Source organism: Delphinus delphis, chromosome 14, assembly GCF_949987515.2.
Source record: "Delphinus delphis chromosome 14, mDelDel1.2, whole genome shotgun sequence".
Taxonomy (NCBI): Eukaryota; Metazoa; Chordata; class Mammalia; order Artiodactyla; family Delphinidae; genus Delphinus; species Delphinus delphis.
In genome coordinates, this window is record NC_082696.1 from 77,482,554 (window position 1) to 77,499,462 (window position 16,909).

Genomic DNA, 16,909 nt, shown 5'->3' on the forward strand with positions numbered 1-16,909 from the left:
CAAGCTCAACTGCATTTTCATCTGAGTTGAAGTTTGTTTTAGAAAGTTTTTTGAAGGCACTTTCAGCAAATACTGGAAAAAAGTTTATGTAAATAAAAATAGTGAGACATTTTAATTTTAAGAAGAAAGTCAAAGACATGTTTTCCTTGAATAATATCCCTGCTTTCCTCCTGTCTTAAAACAACACGATCACTATGATAAGGTTATACAAACATAGTCCTTAAGGAAGTGGACAGATGCTGAACATCAACACGGGAGTAGGGACTCTGGTCCATAAAAACCCCAATCTGTTGTTATAAAGCAGAAACTAACACACCATTGTAAAGCAATTATACCCCAATAAAGATGTTAAAAAAAACCCCAAAACAACCCTAATCTGCCAGCTGTCTGTCAACCCAGGCCTTCCTCATCTCTGTATCTCCTATCCCCTTGCCTAGTAGAATAACTGCTCTTTGCTGGGGAACCTCTATTTGAGGGTATCAGTACACAGATGCATATTCTCTAGTACCTGAGAAATGAGTAGGACAGAAACAGTCCAAATCCACCCATGTGACTGGAAAAACAATTCCAGATGATACTGATAGCATTTTGTTTACAAAACAAATGTCATTAAACTTCTTATGACAAATCAGTTAAACTGATGGTGATTTATTTTTAAGATCCCTAAATTTGGTTTTCTTTTAAGGTTTTCCTTTTATTTTTCAAAATGAAAAAGGTTCTATTATTTATTTTAACTGTAAAATAATACATGTAAAAAATCCCACCGTTAAAGAAAAATATTATAACAAAGTAAAAGTTACCTATATTCCAGTATCCAGCAATAACGTCTCCTACCATTTTAGCGACTGTCCTTCCAAATGGTTTTCCATGCTACAGTTCTCAAACTGTGCTCTCAGAACCCTGGTTCAGTTAATATATTATGTTTTTTTTTTTTTTTTTTTTTTGCGGTACGCGGGCCTCTCACTGTTGTGGCCTCTCCCGCACGGGCTCCGGCCGCACAAGCTCAGTGGCCATGGCTCACGGGCCTAGCCGCTCTGTGGCATGTGGGATCTTCCCGGACCGGGGCACGAACCAGTGTCCCCTGCATCGGCAGGCGGACTCTCAACCACTGCGCCACCAGGGAAGCCCAATATATTATGTTTTAATGAGAAAGGTTTAGTGATAAATTAAGTCTGAGAAATACTACTTTGAACAATGTTAAGCATATTTCTTTATTGTAACTTCCTCAGAACTTTTACTATCTGGTTATGCTGTGAGAACCACAAAGAAAAATTTAGCGTACAGTAGTTCCCAAACTTATGACACTGGAATTCCTTTTTGGAAAACAAACCCCAAAAATATGGAAAATGCTGACCTTTGGGCACTTACTCATACATTCATACACTTTATACAAATGAGGTAACAGAACCCAAACCAGTCTTTACTGTGTTTTCATGTAAACTCAACAATGTGTAATGAACATGTGCTTGTATTCATGAATAGAGAGCTACATCATCATTTTTAATGGCTGTATAATATTCCATGGTATACAAGTACTATCCTCTACTCAGCAAAATTCTTTATTAGTGAGCACTGGGGCATAAAGCCAAAATAAAGACATACACACTAAATTTACAAAAATATCTGCAAAAACTATAATAAAATCAATAGGCAGAAAGTTAAACATATCATTAATAACATGTACAAAAACACAGACAATTCACAGAAGGAAAAACAATAGACCAATAGAGACACAAAATTATGATCAACCTTACACTATGCCATGCAAATAAGGACATTGAATTATAATGCTTTATTGATTAGATTGGCAAAGGGTGGAAAGACTAACAAAACTGAGCACTGGTGAGGATTTGAGGAAATGTACACTTTTTCCCTGTTAGTGAAAAATGTAAATTGGTACCACCTTTCTTGGGGTTAGGGTATCTATAGTTATTAAATTTTCAATGAGCATATCCTTGGAACCAGCAGGTCCACTTTAGATTACTTTTTGGCTGAAAAACCACTACCATCTTCTATAAATTATCCCCTATTGAGGTATTGCTGCAGGCTGCACACTGTGCTAGATTTATGGGCAAGACAAAACTCTGTTCTTTACTTTTCCTCAAGAAGTTTATGATATGCGGACTTTGAGGAAATCAAGCTCACAAAGACACCACTGGATTTTTCACCAAAAACTTTTGAATACCCGGTAATAATAATAATGCATTCGACTAAAATCATGATTAGAACACTGAAATTAATGAAGCTTTTTCTAAACAGAATTTTTCCTCTTTCAGTAGGGATTAAAAGAAAGTTTATATTCCCAGAAGGTCCTGACAGGGCTAGCATTTGGTACCACTGGAAATCCTTCTAGTGCGTATAGGCTAGTGAAGGGCAGGCTTCAAGTCAGTGTTTTCTGAGACACTCTGTCTTTTCCTTCTTGTACTTAGTTACACGTCTATCTCCATCATGATTCTTTACTTCAGTCACTGAATGATGACTTTTCTTTTCAGAAAAATAAATTCTGGCATAGAGGAAGACATCAACTGTATAAATAAGATAAACCCTTTCAGCTGGAAGGTCCTTGAGGGGAGGGGTTGTGTGATACTCACTGCCCTTTCCCCAGGACCCAGTGCTAAATGCCCTGCCCAAGGGGTGGACTCAGTAAAGACTTGTTGACTCTAGTTGGGCAAACCTCATGAAAGGTGATGTTAATAAACTTAGACCTTTGAAGGTGCGCTTTAGGTGGAAAGCATAACCCCGATATCCACTCCACATCCGTGTTTAATAACTTTTAATAACATTTAATGACTTTAAATGTTATTTCCTAGATATAAATTTAAAATCACTGTATATAGAGAGTAGAAACTTCATGGCCAAATGGAAATTTAGCTAAATGAGAAATATAAAGAGTAAATATTTGGAAATGCTTCTCAAAATCAGATTGGATCATTAAGATGGAGTATCAAGGGCTTCCCTGGTGGCGCAGTGGTTGAGAGTCCGCCTGCCGATGCAGGGGACACGGGTTCGTGCCCTGGTCCGGGAGGATCCCACATGCCGCGGAGCAGCTGGGCCCGTGAGCCATGGCCGCTGAGCCTGCGCGTCCAGATCCTGTGCTCCGCAACGGGAGAGGCCACAACAGTGAGAGGCCCGTGTACTGCAAAAAAAACAAAAACAAAAACAAAAAAACTGAGTCAGTGACCAAGAAGTATTTATTTGAGGCCTGTGATGGGCCTAATACTACTTTAAGCACCCAGTGATGCACGGAAGATATAGAAGAATCATCTCTGCCCATAAGGATCTTTATATTTAGGTGGAGAAACACGCATAGAAAATAATTCAAGGGTAGTGTAGAAAACACAAATTCCTTTTCATAGGTAAAAACGTTCAGCACAGTGCCAGCCAGACTGTAATCTCATCATAGGTTCTGTTAAGAACGTGCAGCCCCAGTGGAACTGACAAACAAACAAACAAAAATTGAAGAATAACTTTTCCACTTTACAGATACATTTGACATCTTGCTGATTCTGAATAGTCTTGAGTAAACTAAAGATACCATTGGTAATGCTGAGAAGGAGTAACTCCCAACCTAGGCCAAATGCATGGTAGGGAAAACATTCTGTCCTGGTGGGAGAATAAGATGAAAGATGAAACAGTAAAGCACTTTCCAGGTTCAACAAAGATCTAAATAAACTGAAGAAGTGAGGGGAGAACAAGACAGAATTATGAAAAGATCAAATGGAAAAGACTCGTGGACAAGGTTGTCTCTGTGACTCACCTGGGAGCGAAACTGCTATCACACAAGACATTTCCTGAGGTCTTAGAACTCTAGTCAGTCTTCCTCCAAAGCCTGTGTCCCTACATCTTTCACCTTCCTGTGAACAGTCCCTGGAGGTGTTGTTCGGAGGGTAACTCGATGGAATTGCTCAAGGCTCTTCTGGGAGACACAAGACGTTAAGGAAGGGGAAGTAGAACAGGGAGACTCAAACTCCAATGGCTCAAAATCACTGCAGGTATAGGAGACAAGGGGGCTGGTGAGGAGCAGGGCTGGGAGGGGACCGCAGGTCTGAAAGCTCCCCCTGCCAATCGGCTGCCACCATCTGTTGTCACAGGGAGACATGGACATGCCAGAAGTCCAGTCGTTCATGTAAAGACATCTCTCACATTTGAAACATTGGAATTTAATTCAAGTTGGTTTTTAAAAAAAGTACTGTGCAGGCTAACTAAAACATCTTTCTAGTTAATAACTGATGGGTTGCAAACTCTGCGATGGTATGCCATGCTGAGCACTCTTTATTACTTGAAGGTAGAATTCTGCCTTTCTTTTATTCGAGAAAGCCTTTAGGGAGAAACTGGTCATCTTCCTTTGTGCTATTGACTTCTAGAAGGAGAGTGGAACTCTTTGGGAGAGAGAATGGTAACGGGTTAAAGGCTCAGAAATTGTGTGGGTCTCAATCACAGAAGCCCTAAACAGCCATTTGACTCTGCTAATCCCCTTGCGGTCTGTCCACCTAGAGTGTCAGCGCTCGTAGGCGGAGGAGGGCTTGATATACCTTAGAACACAGTTATAACTAGTGCAGGACAGAGCAGAAAGCGAGTGCTGAAGGAATACTCAAATGTTGACTAAAACATTTGATGTAGATTGAGTTGTATGAAATGAGCAATATTTGATTGATTTTGACCCCAAAATGTCACTGTGGTGATATTGTGACTGGCTCAAAGTCACCTCCTTCCTCAGATACTAACCCAGATAAGACGGTTGACCTTGAGCATCAGAAGATATCTGGGGGGGAATTTAACATGATGAATAAAAGTGTGGGCTATGGAGCGAGACTGCCTAGGTTTGAAAACTGGCTCTGCCATTTTCTAGCTGCTTTGCCTCTGTTTCCTCACGTGTGCAATGGGGCTAAAAGTAGAACCTACCCTCTATTGACACTGTGAGGGTGAAAGGCGCTATTGAACGTGACATTTAAAAATGGTGCTGGGCACTTAATAAGCTCTTAGTAAAGGAGAACTATGGTTTCCATGTTCTCTTTCTCCACTTCTCATAATCTGTTTGCTTAGGAAAGTTCACCCTAGACACCTTACCCAGCCTAGCTTTCCCCTGACAGCACTGCAAAATGACCTATTCATTTCCTTATCCAAATTTCTTTCCCAACAGCTCTAATCTTAATTGTCACAAGAAATGCAGTTGGATAGGTTATGACTGAGACCAGTTTACGAGGTGACTTTTCCCCGTGGCATTTGCATTTTAAATAAAACTCCTGAGGAAGTAATCTTTTGTTTCCCAAACCTGCCTGATGGCAAGAAATACTCAAGGCTGTTCAACCTTCTAATCCCATCCTTGGAGATTCAGGCTTATGTGGTCCAGGATGGGCTCTGGGAATCTATATTTTAAATAACTACCTAAGGAATTAATATTTTGGGGCAAGTTTGAAAAAAAAAAACTACTTTAGGCCAAATAACTCAATTTCTGATGATTACATGCCATCCTCTATGATCGGTATCTTTTTTTCTTCTTTCTTGGGAGGAGTTTGTTCTAATGGCCCTTAAATCACAAATATGGGCCACTCTCTTGTCCATCCACACTGATAAACTGAGATCTTAATTTTGAAATTAATTGTGAAATTCGAAAATAAGTTACTCTGTCATAAAGTCTACAAGGAGAGGGTCTTGCTTGTGATCGTTGCTGATAAAAATACTCTTCAGACGAGTGCTATTCAAGGTGAGAAGGAACAATAGCACTTGCTTCACCTGGAAACTTGTTATACATGTAACTTCCTTTGGCTTCACCCTGGACCTCCTGAATCAGAATCTGCATTTTAAAGTGTCCTTGGGTGATTCACATGCATATTAAAGTTTGAGGAGCATAGCCTCCGATCATGAAAAGACCTTTCTGACACATTTAATTTACTCAATAGAGTTTGATTAGCAGTGATATTTAAAAATGTTGTCTTCTATATTCTTTTTGTTTGTTTGTTTGTTTGAGGTACGCGGGCCTCTCACTGTTGTGGCCTCTCCCGTTGCGGAGCACAGGCTCCGGACGCGCAGGCTCAGTGGCCATGGCTCATGGGCCCAGCCGCTCCGCGGCATGTGGGATCTTCCCGGACCGGGGCACGAACCCGCGTCGCCTGCATCGGCAGGCGGACTCTCAACCACTGTACCACCAGGGAAGCCCCTCTTCTGTATTCTTGATGTTCTCTTTTTAAGTAAGGTGATTTTGTGTTTTGTATTTTGACAATATCATTTTATTATTTTTTATTTTTAATTTAATTTTTATTTTATATTGGGGTATAGTTGATTTACAATGTTGTGTTAGTTTCGGGTGCACAACAAAGTACTTCAGTTATACATATAATTATATCCATTCTTTTTCATATTCTTTTCCCATGTAGGTTATTAAAGAATATTGAGTAGAGTTCCCTGTGCTATACCGTAGACAATATCATTTTAGATAAAAAGAAAAATATTTTATTATATATTTCTATCTGTAAAGAACCTCTCCTGTAGTTTAAAATGTCTTCCATATGTGTGATACTTTAAACCGTGCATTTTAATGAAAAAAAAAAAACGTGTAGATAACCACTATGAAAGTTAGTTCAACAAAATTTCTAAGCATACATTCCACATGTGGCAACTTATAGAAAAGCACACTAGCATGACCTATATTGATGTATCTGTGGTTTCCTTGCAGACTATGTCCCAGCCACTTCTCTTTTTTTTTTTTTTTGCGGTACGCGGGCCTCTCACTGTTGTGGCCTCTCCTGTTGCGGAGCACAGGCTCCGGACGTGCAGGCTCAGCAGCCATGGCTCACGGGCCCAGCCGCTCCGTGGCATGTGGGATCCTCCCGGACCGGGGCACGAACCCGCATCCCCTGCATCGGCAGGCGGACTCTCAACCACTGCGCCACCAGGGAAGCCCCACCTCTCTAACTTTTTAATGAAAAGTTACAGAGGAAAAATTAAACCTAGTTCAGATCAGTGACATTTATTTACTAGATAGTATTCATTTTTTCATGTTTAGTAGGGAGAGGTGCTTACATTTTCTTCATATAGATTTTAGCTAATACAACCAACAACCTAGAAATAGAATTGTTACTGCTTCTTAGAATTGAAACTGACTTGGGAATGTCTGTATCATCAGAATATTGTTAGCATGGCTCTATTATAAAGTTCAAAGTATGGTGAGGTGCAAAGCATATAGTCAACAGAAATTGGGATGGTACATAGATGACATCATGTATATAAATATTGTCTTATTTTATGATAGCCATAAAATTTTTCATAGCTCTTCACTGATGTGTGTCTATATTTAAAAAAAACCTCTTCTTTTAAAAATTCAAACAGTATTGAAATTATAAACATCTGGGGGAAGTGTTTTATTGAAAATTTATTAATTTCATGGTACTTTATTATATTTCCAGAATATCTTACATTTAAAAACCAAATTACCTATATATTCCAACACAAAGACAGTAGACTCAAGTTCATTATATGGTAAAGTGCCAAGACAGCTGTTTTTACAATGATCTTGGACATTTATTTTCTAAGGGAATAGAATAGTATTGGAGAAAAACATATTTAAAATGAGAAATATGATAAACAAATTGCTTCCATATTTTTCTAGTTAGGAAGAAAATGTGATACATAATTATACTATTGTGAATTGTAAGCTTAAATTTTTTTTAAATGAAAGAATGCTATACGTGGTGATGTAAGGCTGAGAACCCCTTATGAACTCATTGTTGGAAGCGTCTTCTAGATGAAGCCTGTCTGTGCTGTCCAATAAGGAGCCACTAGACGTAGGGGACTCTTGGGCACTCAAAGTGTGACTACCAAGACTAAAACAGTGAATTTTAAATTTTATTTAATGTTGATTAAATTTAAGGCTTAAATAGTCATGTGTGGCTAGTGGCTGTAATCTTGGTCAGTGCAACTCTGCAATAAAAAAGGAAGAGAATATTAGTTCCCAGGGAACCATCTCTGGCTTTTTCTTTTGGCTGGAATTTTGTTAGTAGACTGCTATATCCCAGAAATTGGGCTTGGGCTGTCAGATTTTTCTGGACTAAACAGCTCATTTAGATCAAATTTTAAGCACAGTTTGTGAAGAGGAATGGTATGCATATTCATACCATATGCATAGCAATAAGGATTGCTAATGTTACTACATGTACATCTCTCTTCCAAATTCTCTCATTTTCGAAGAAGTTCACCCCAAAATTTTGCATGTGGGAGACAGCTTTAGTGTGAGCTTCTCATTCCTCTTGGTTCCATTCCACCCACCACTTCTCCCAAATAACATCTCCCCTGAATTACTCATTTAGGTGAAGGAAGGGATGGCCAGGATTGCCACTGTATCCCAAACCTTTTAATCAGGTTGTTGAGACTGAAGGGCAATACAAATGTGATTTCCATTCATGCTGACAATAGCTGGGAGATAAAGCCACAGGCAAACATCGCAAAGTGTAAGAACTTCAGTCTTCTAATACAAGTCAGAGAAGTTACAGAGGCCTGAAGAGCCCGCCAAGCTCTTGAATAAAATGTCTGCAGCAGTGCTGGAGAAAGACACGTTTAATGCTCTAATTTAGGTGAGAAGACATGAGGGTAAGGAATTGACCAAGCAAGGTGTGGAATGATCAGATTTTACTGGTGCGAGGGAGCTGATAAAGAGCATTTCAACATATGCTTTCAACATATCATAAGTCATAAATTTATCCAGAGAGAATAAATGTCTTGACTCAGATCACAGGTATATGGGAAGAGAACTATGGTCTATACTCTGAGTCAATTGCTAGGCCAGTGGTTTTAACTGGAGAATATGATTCTTACTTTCCTAATTCCCTGAGAGAAAGCCCTGACTGTTGTTTCTGGGATAGACCTAGAAGACGGCAATTGAGAGGCCAACGTACAGCAGGAATGTCTCGTGTCCTTTCCCCAGTGTGATCCGCAGAAGAGACAGTCCCCAAACAAGTCTTCAAATAGGGGCTTTTAAGTACCCATAATAACCTACAATTTCAAGCCTTTTAAGGTCATTCTGAGAGAGAGGTTTAAGATGAGAGAGTTCTTTTTCCTTTTGTAAAAAGAAACCTCTAGTTTTCCAAACATTTCATAAACCTCTTGAACTCTTTGGAATGAGCCAGAAGTGGAAAAAGTAACTGGAACTTCTTGGTAAAAATTAGTGGTAGCTGTTGAAAAGAGCATTTATCAGTATTCCAGACAGCAAGGAAGTCTGGACATTGCTGAACAGGCAGAGTGTGTTCAGTTGGGGCATTGCTGGTCAGGTAGCCTGGTCTAGAAGTGGCTGGGCTGTTTTAGTTTCCTGGGGTTACCGTAACAAAGTACCACAAACTAGGAGGCTTAAAACAATGGACATTTATTCTCTCACAGTTCTTGAGGCTAGAAGTCCAAAACCAAGGTGTTGGAGGGGCCAAGCTCTTGTTGAAGTCTCTAAGGGAGAGTTTGTTTCGTACCTTTCTCTTAGCTTGTAGACGCACATGTCAATCGCTACCTCTGTCCTCTCGTGGTTTTCTCTTTTGTATGTTGTGATGTCTCTCCTCTTCTGCGTGTATCAGTCTAACTCAGATGTACTCCCACACACAGTGACATCTAGTGGGTCTGGACACAGGCATCTGAATCCCCTTGCATGCTGGAATTCCCTGATGGTTTGAGTATCCCTTATTCCTAGGACTGCAAGCTTATGTGTTTCCAAGGAACTTTGCTGACACTGTAGAGCTATCAACATGGAAGAAGACTCAAATCTATTCACAGCTCTGTAAACCTGATAGATACAAAGTATGTTTGATTTTCTTTTCTTTTCTTTTTTTGAGAACCAATAAATTTCCACAGAAGCCAACATGGAACATGAGACAAGTCATTTCCTCTGTCTTTAGTACCTTTAAGCCATAAGAGGGGCACAGTCCCATCTGAAAGAGACTTCACATTTGTATATGAAAATTTACTTCATGAAATGTGACTCGTAAAGGTAAAAACAGGGACTTCCCTGGTGGTGCAGTGGTTAAGAACCTGCCCGCCAATGCAGGGGACACGGGTTTGAGTCCTGGTCCAGGAAGATCCCACATGTCGTGGAGCAACTAAGCCTATGTGGCCACAACTACTGAGCCCGTGAGCCACAACTACTGAAGCCTGTGCTCCGCAACAAGAGAAGCTACCGCAGTGAGAAGCCCGTGCACTGCAACGAAGAGTAGCCTCCGCTCACCGCCCGTGCACAGCAACAAAGACCCAACACAGCCAAAAATTAATAATTTAAAAAAATGGTAAAAACAGAGATCTGTTTTAGCCAGTCTCCTCATCAAATTTTCCTTGGCTCCCCTGCCCCTCTCTCATTGTGGGCTTTGTTTTCAGCCCTTGAGAGAGGCCTTTGTTCTACTCACAGTTGAATTGATGGATCGTGTTTATCTAGAGCTTCTGTACATGATCATAATCCTAGGGGAAAGCTACTTGAGATGTTCAAGTGTGGTTCAGTTTAAATATTTATAGTGAGCCATATAGACAGCTGATATACATGAGGAACTACATGTTAAATTTTAAACATCAGGTGAATAACGTCAAACAAGTGGAAATGTTTGTTTCTTGTGCATATAATCATTGGATCAAATTTGAGTGTTCATATATTAACAGATTACTGAGTAATGTTCTCAGAGTACACAGGAAATAGAGTAGCTATTTGTTCTAAGATGAAAGTTATGGCAACATACATGCTACCATTTGTATTTTCTTTCTAAAAACTTAGCAAAATCAAAATAACATTAGCCAACTATTTAAAATTTTTACAACGATGTTAAGCTTTATTACATGAGATCTTTGTTAGAACATGCATCATAAGATACAGATGGTTTTAAAAATTGTCCCCTGCTGCTTCTTCCTGAGTTCCTGAGGTAGCGCTATTTTGTGCCTATGTTTAGTCCCAGACGTAGTTCAGTTCCGAAACCAAGCGTGGCCTGGTATGGCGGGTCTTCTCTTTGGCAAAAATTGAGTTTGATTGTGCTGGGAATGGCACGAGCTGAGCTGGGCCTCCTCGGCTGGGGCCTTGCGTAATGCTTGTCCTCTTCCCAGGGCGTTTGCTTCTGTTCTCTGAACCTCTAATCCTGGTTGGGGCTTTGCTCTGAGTACATAATCCTCCTCCCAGTCACAAACTTTCCTGTTGCTCTGGCTGGTGCTTTTCTCCATCAGCTAGTTTGGAATTCTTGTTGCCATTGCTTCCACGAAGCCTGTTTTGATACAGCCATGAACTGCAATGCTGCCTTCCCCGATTTGTGTTTCCTTAAGTTTCCCAACTTAGCTTGCCAGATACCAAATGCCACCCTCCTGCTCTCCAGAGCTTCCATATGTGGAGCTGTCTTTGGCTCTGCTCAGGGTCGGGAGAGGCCTGTGGTCTGGCCGATGCAGAGTTTGTGTAAGGAAATTAGGATGGGTAATCTGATTGGAAGGGAAATCTGTGAGATGTGCGGCGAAGCTACATTTGTGAACAGACACACCATTTTCTTCAAATTGAACGCATATTTGAGGCGCTTTGGGAGAGGCTGATGGAGATTATGGGCAGTGGGGTTCAGTCTTCCCGGGGGGCCCCTTTGTACTGCTGCTGAGCCCAGACATTGCTTTCTTATTTTCTAGGAAATATTATATTTCTTTTATCTTAAGGCTTTAGTAAACAGTAGAAAAAAATAACTAAACATTGTTTGTTTCTTTCTTTAAAATAATATAATTATATTAAGACTAGACAAATGGCCCTAAAATATCTGAATCCAAAGAAGTGACTAGTTACTAGTGACTAGTTACTTCCGGCAATCTAGGTTGTCAAGGCTGGGGGCAGCACTCTTGGCAACTTGCAGTACTTGGATCAAGATGTGGTGGCTTCTGTAACTTTTATGCCTGAGGTCATTCAAGTGATGGGAATAATGGTCTTACTCATGTATCGCTTTTCCCCGCTAAAGTCCCAGGTGTGGTCTTTATGTAGCTAGGACAGTAAACTTCCTCTTAAGAATGAGTATTTGCTTCCTGTTTCAATTTCTCCATCAAAACAGGGTCCTTAACACTGAAAAATTTTCACAGAATACCCATTCAAGCCATTTATTCTTCTTACTCTTTTCTTAGCTGCTTTCCTGTTTGGTCTTTTTTTCTGTCTTCCTGTAATAACTCACCCTCCTATGTGGCTACTTGCTGACAAAATGGAGTATGGGACAGAGGTGAACCAGGAGATAGTTTTTTTAGGGGGAAAACCCCCCAAATCTGAAATTAAGATAATCTTAAGCAAGATTTTCAGTAGAAGCCAGAACATCAGGATAATAGTTGAAACTGTTATTGAAGTATTATTTTCAAGTTTTGTTTTGTTTCATTGTTTTTGTTTTTTGGTTTTCTTTAGAGAGGTCACTGACTATGGCCAAGACTGGTCAGGTTGACGCACTTCCCTCAGCAGGTGTGAGGTCAGAGGAGGTTTGTAACTGGTTTGTGAGTCAAACTTGGACAAAAGAATCAGGAACAAAGATGGCAGATGATAATCTTTCTAAGTTATAACCTCATAGTGACCTGAATAATCACATTTACCTTGGCCATGAGTGATAGGACAAAGGAGTGCAGATTTACCTTATCCTTTCTTCCAAGTGGACAGTATGTCTTTCTAGACTAAATCCTTAAGGAAATAAAAAGTCTTCAAAAAAAATAAATAAATAAAAAAAATAAAAAAAAAACAAAACCAAAAAAACAAAACAAAACAAAACAAAACAAAACAAAACAAAAAAAAGTCTTCAACCTAGAAAACAGAAATTTATTTTTTATATGTGGTAAAATATGGCTAAGAAAACCTTTTATTATTCAGTTTTCCAGTTTTTTAAAATAAAAAATCATCGGTTTGCTTCCTCTGCCAGGTACCTATGAAGAAACTTAAACACATTCTTCTATTTCACACAATATCAATATATTACTAAATATGTAGAAGAAAACCAATCAGAGCCATTCCCTCAGCCTGGGTCCTGGAATGAAGACAAGGTGGAGAAGTCTTGTGATGCACAGGTAGTTTGAGTGAATATTTACTTTATGGTGCAAGCCACTGGGGTTGGTTTTTGTCACAGTATGATTTGATGTACGTTGACTGCTACAAAGTTATAATTAGGTAAACAATAGCAACAACAACAGAGGCTTACAAGGGATCAGTAGGATTGTGTGTGTGTGTGTGTGTGTCTGTGTGTGTGTGTGTGTGTGTGTGTGATCTTGTGCATGTATCCTTATTTGTGTGAGGACACTGGATGATAAAACTTTTCCCATTCTTCAGGCTACACATTCCTCTCTCTCCCTATAATTAATCTCTCCTATTTAGAGAAGTGAGTGTACGAGGAACAGTGGTCACGTCTGGGGTTTGTTTCCTCCATTTCTTTTTTTTTTTTTTGTGGTACGTGGGCCTCTCACTGCCATGGCCTCTCCCGTTGCAGAGCACAGGTTCCGGACGCGCAGGCCCAGTGGCCATGGCTCACAGGCCCAGCCGCTCCGCGGCATGTGGGATCTTCCAGGACCAGGGCACGAACCTGTGTCTCCTGCATGGGCAGGCGGACTCCCAACCACTGCACCACCAGGGAAGCCCTCCTCCATTTCTTATTGCGTTAGGAGGACAAGGAGAATACTGTCTTGTTTCTGTCTAATAATTAGGAAGGAATTGAATCTGGTTGCTTTTGCAGATCTGTCTAGCTTATGACTTTATGTTGTCATATGTTAATGCTATATAAGAGGCATGATTGAATCTTCACGAATAAGAGAGACATTAAACCTGTTGTCCAGGGAGCTGAGGCATGAGAGAGGGCAGAGGAAGTAAGTCTATGAGACATTGACCCTTATGCACAAACGTGTCTGCTGAGTGTGTAGATGCAACACAGAGCTAACAATGACCGGATTACACATAGATTTATTTTATCAGGTAGATTGTATTATCATTCATCTTATCCCCATACACTTCCAGTAGCAGGATCCCTGAACTTCGGCCTGCACATCATGCACTGTAGTCACTTTTTATTGTGTTACCCTTTGTAGGTATTGTCATAAAAATATACTCTGTAGAATGGACAATTTTGCATTGTTAAGGGGATTTCAAGAATCAGTGATGAAAAAGCGATGTCTGGGGATGAGAAGAATTAAGGAGGTGTGAACAGAAAAGGGCCTGTCTGTTCTATGTATGATTGAGTTGTTCCAAACCTACTACAGACAAACTTCATGAGGGTGTCAAGTGCAATTTGGTAAAGAGAGCATGGGATTTGGAATTCAAGGATACCTCAACTTGGGTTCCCCCAGAAACAGAATCTGTGATGAAATTCGTGTGTAGGAGGTTTACTGGGGGGTGCTCTTGAGATCAACACCCATGGAAGGGAAGGAAAGAAGGGTTAGGGTTAGGGTTAGGAGAGAGGAAGAAATCGAGCTTTGATGTAGCCACAATGGAGACCTCAGCTGACAGTGACAAAGTTCTTACGATGGGATGGCCTTTCTGAGCTGTCTCGAGGTAGAGGAGAGGACCAAGCCTTTGTCTCTCCATCAATTAATCATTGGATGTGGGCCACCTTGGAAGAGGTGTGACTTTTGGTGAGGAACTGACTTCAACTTCTGTTTTTTTGTTTAGGTGTTGGGCAAGCTAGGAAGACTTAAATTCCCATGAATTATAAAGAAATACTGTATCAAATGAGCCATAGAAGAGAGAGGAACCTGTAAGCAGACAAGTGTCTTTTAACGCTATTGTTCTTATGCTACACAGACTGGAAGGCAGAGCTGCTGCCCTGCACAGTTCCTAGGGTCTTATCTCTATAATATGATTCATATGAGTATTGTCTATATGAATTGCACTCCCTAGATTTGTGCGGTGAACAACCTGTGCAGCCTTAAGCTGTGCTCTAATATAAGAAATATGGAAATAGAAATGAATGTGACTTTCTGAAATCCAAGAGAATTGTCTTTAATTTGTCAACATCTAACTAATAGTCCAGATTATAGAATTGCCTTGTTCCTTCTTTTCTTCACCTGGCATCACTCATTTTACCTAGTTGATTTTGTCTTCTTTTGAATCTGTTTGTTTTGTGGCTAACCCTAACATATCTGATGTCTGGGGATCACATTTTAAATAATAAAGACATATTCTGCTTTCCTTAGGGGACTGAAGTTCTCTAACTCCTTTTTTGTAATTATATCTAAAATCTGTGACATTTATTGAAACAGCTGGTTACATAAATGGGATGATCTCTTCAGCAGTAAATGTGGACCCAGGCTCTACACATGTACACACCTCCAGAGGGGAGAAAACTGTCCTGAGAGTCAACTTAGCAAAACATCGGTTTCCACTTGCATTCTCACTCCTACAGTATCTGAAAGCACTGAAGAAGGGCAGTTATTCCAGGCAAGTGCCCTGGTGTAGGGAGGGCATAGCCTCCATAATCCATAATTCTATCCATAAACCTTTTAACTGAAGACCCTTGAGGTCCCTACCTGTCATGCCATCTCATGAATTTCTTAGTATAATCTTCTTTTTCTGGTAAAGGGGTCTGTTTTTTGAGGAAGCTAGCTGAAAAATGCAGTATTGCTTTTGTGTAGTTTCACCTCCCCGCCTTAAAGATCTGGAATTCTTCTTACGTACCAGAAGAGCTAAGTCTTAGAGTCAGTTAGAAGAATTCAATAGACCGGCTACTGAAAATGCAAGTTGTCAAAATAAGAAAACAGAATTGGGACTTCATCCACCAAAACCAGCATTTTGAGTTTTGCCGAAAATCAGTTGTATAAAAGTCAAGAGTAACCAAGAAGATGTGGCTCAAAACTTGAGTGGAAAATACTGTCTTGTGGGGCACGCTACATTATAAAACCTTTTATCAAGCTTTGGAGCCTGGCGACCTGCGCTGCATCTGTCAGAGTGGGTACTCACCATGTACTATTTTCAATCTTGCTGAACTGACTACACTCATCCCCAGGCTCAGAGGCAGACCTGTGCTGCATCAGACTCAGGCTATTGACTCAAATGTGTCCAGCTGTGGCTTGGCCAGTGTCTAATGAGGTGGTTTGGCAGTTGGAGAAGCAGCTAGCTAACTAAGGTCATAGAAGAAGAAGTGAACAATGAGCGTGAGATGAGAGCTGAGCACATGTGCAGACAGAAGGATTGGCAGTCTCCTGGGGGTGGCGGTTCCAGCTGGACCACAAGTATCTTCAGTTGAAGTGAACTGAGGGAGCCTCTGTCACAGACAACCCCCGCTTTCACACTTGACCCTACCTTTCAGCCACCATGGTGGCCTGGTTGTAAGAGAGAAGGGATCTGATCACTAAGAATGGTTTCATCACGTTCAGTTAGGAAAGACTGCAGTACCTGCCTTGTGTAAAGGCGTTAACCAGACAAAACCAATGGGAAGTAAAGAATGACTGTGGAAAAGGAAAAGATCATGTTGTGCGAACCTTGGTTAAGTGTCTCTCTCTCCACATGCTTCTTCCTTTTGGGAGATTTCTACCTTCATCCAAATTGAAACAAGGCCCTAATTAGAACAAATGACAATGAGTTAATGCAAAAATGAATGACTGAAGTTGCTTGTGAACCGTGTCCCAGATTTTAGGCACACCCACGCTTTTAAAACCTGAACAATTACGGGAACAAGCTTATTTTAAAGTTGAACAGACAGGCTGACAGCAGAAAATCTTGAGACATTAAGCAAAGGAGCTCCTGAAATTTCTAAGTACGTCCATTTTAAGAATATGAGGGTGTGCCTGTATGCAGCTCTGGCAGCTGTGGGCTCTGCGGCTAGGTGAAAGTATTCAGACTAACCATGAATGGGAAAGACTTGATAATTTGGGGCAGAGGACAGTGTGTTCAATTCAGCACGCAGGGAATAAGATAGTAGGCTATAATGCCAACTGTGTCCATGTGCTCCATGGATCTAGTACATCAGAGAACTGGAAAAGTTATCTC

General features: G+C 40.5%; 1 pseudogene; it reads left to right on the plus strand.

The window, feature by feature from the left end:
• The window catches only part of LOC132437180 (nuclear pore complex protein Nup50-like), a 78,057-nt pseudogene that overhangs the window by 143 nt on the left and 61,005 nt on the right, over nucleotides 1-16,909 (plus strand).